This window comes from Pteropus vampyrus, unplaced genomic scaffold, assembly GCF_000151845.1.
Source record: "Pteropus vampyrus isolate Shadow unplaced genomic scaffold, Pvam_2.0 Scaffold33, whole genome shotgun sequence".
Lineage (NCBI taxonomy): Eukaryota > Metazoa > Chordata > Mammalia > Chiroptera > Pteropodidae > Pteropus > Pteropus vampyrus.
In genome coordinates, this window is record NW_011888814.1 from 1129790 (window position 1) to 1131966 (window position 2177).

Below are 2177 nucleotides of genomic sequence, written 5' to 3' on the forward strand. Positions count from 1 at the left end.
AGAAGCTTCTTCTTTTTTTTTTTTTTTTTGCTGCAGAAAGCTTTATTGTTTCAATTTGGTCCAAGGCATGGGAGTAGGCTCCAGGATGGTTAGAAGGCTGCCTATTGGTTTCAGGGAAAAGATCAGGCACAAGGCCAACACCAAGGGATGCTGAAGGGTTCTTCAAAAGCCTCTGGGATCCAGAGGCTCTTAGTGATATGTGAAGGTGAGGATGAGCCTTTTGAAGACATACTTGCCCAACCCAGCCTGGGGAGCGACCAGCCTGCGGAGGTTAGTCAGGTGGTCGCCCATCTTCTTGATGAATTTCACCTTCTCATTTAGGAAGTGGCTCTCCAGGAAGTCACAGAGGTGGCGGGGGGCGGGGGCAGAACCCAGGGCATGCATATCCAAAAAGGCCTGGTTCAGGTTCTTCTCCAATACCGTGCTGCTTCCATGGCATCCTGAATTTTACCCCACTCATTTTGAGAAGGCTTCTGCAGGTCCTGGAAAAGGGCGCGGCTGCCACGCTGGTTTTGCATCTTCAAGAGACCGCTGGGCACCTTGCGTTTCTCCTCAACCAACTCTCTGAAGTAGCCCATGTATACCAGAGCCACATCAACACGGTTAAAGTAGAAGCCCAGAGAGAGGTAGGTGTAGGAGGCTTGCAGAAGCAGGTTAACCAGGCAGTTGATGCGGTCTCCACCTTGGTGGAATAATTCTGACAGATTTGAGAGTTCATGGTTGTTCAGAAATAAGGAATTAAGCTCAAAACACATTGTTGGCTGGTCTCAGAGGCCAACGATGGCTGAGAAGGTTCCGAAGGTTGAGACTGGAAAAGAGGTTGGAGGGTGATCAGAGGCTGGAATAAGGAGTGTCCTGGGTCTGTTCCACCCAAACACTGTCAAAGCAAAAGATAGATCTGAAGGCATGCTAGAAGCTCTTTAAAAACCTTGTACGTATAGTAGATTTGTTTTTGTAAAATTCTTCAGGTTAAATATGCTATTTGGATATACATGTTTAAAAATTCTCCTAAGTTACACCTCCAATGCTAAGGTGGGTTATAGTTTTACCTTCCTTTTCACTCTCTCACATCTCAAATCTTTGACTTATACTTGTTTTTATCTATACTTTAACTTACTTGTATTTATAATTCCTACTATTCAATAAGATTTTAGTAGTATTTTTTCTCTAAAATGTACTTTTTAGCTGCATAGAACAGAATACACATACATACATATACACAGAATACATATAAATGTGTATATGGACATGGATGTATTATATATACATTCATCCATCTATACACACATTTTATTCCCAGTAACAGCTCCATCTATTTATGAGTGAAAAGAGATAAAACATGTAAAACTCTTAGAACAAAGCCAGAATATAAAAAATGCATAATTAATATTTATAGAATTCCATTGCACATTTACATTAACATTTAAACATTACCTTATATAACAGTTCATACTAAGAAATTTTAAGCAAACATACTGGAAATACCATTTAAAAAAGGCAATTTAACATTTTTAACGTTTCATCTAAAAGCTATTAAAATCAGTATTCTAATTTAGTTAGTAACAATTACTGATATGATTTTTAGAGATTCTTGAACAGTCTGATAACTTCAAATAAATATGTTTACACCAACCAAGGATTACCAACAATGTCTTAAAGTCATCTTCAGAGGGCTATAGAATAACGACTTCGATTAGAAAATCTAAACCATGTCTATATACAGATGTCATTTAAATTGGGTTAATACTAGGTTTAGGGAAGAAAAAAATTAGTCAAAAATTGGGTTGGTTTTGTTTACTAAACCAATTGGCTGATTATCTGAAACTTTTGCATTGCTATTATCTGGAAACAAAATGTAACTTTTGGGCATTCTTCTATGGAGAATCCAATACATGAAGAGATAAAAAACACAAACCAGACAAAAGATCATTTGATATAATTTCTGAACACTTAAACTTTGAAAATTAATACGATAAATTTATTTTTCACTCTATCGGTCTTTTCAATTGTAGTTGTGAAACAAAGAATAAAAACTTATTTAATACTTAGAATAAATCTTAACTCTGCATTGTCAACTGAATTAATGATTCACTCTATTTTCATTGTCAACTGAATTAATGATTCACTCTATTTTCTAAGAGGGTCTCAGGAAAAACAATGCTTTACAGTATCAGTTT

General features: G+C 36.7%; 1 pseudogene; it reads right to left on the bottom strand.

Moving 5' to 3' along the window:
• Positions 1-189: 189 nt before the first annotated feature.
• LOC105290218 lies at positions 190-718 on the bottom strand (annotated as a pseudogene).
• Positions 719-2177: the final 1459 nt, after the last annotated feature.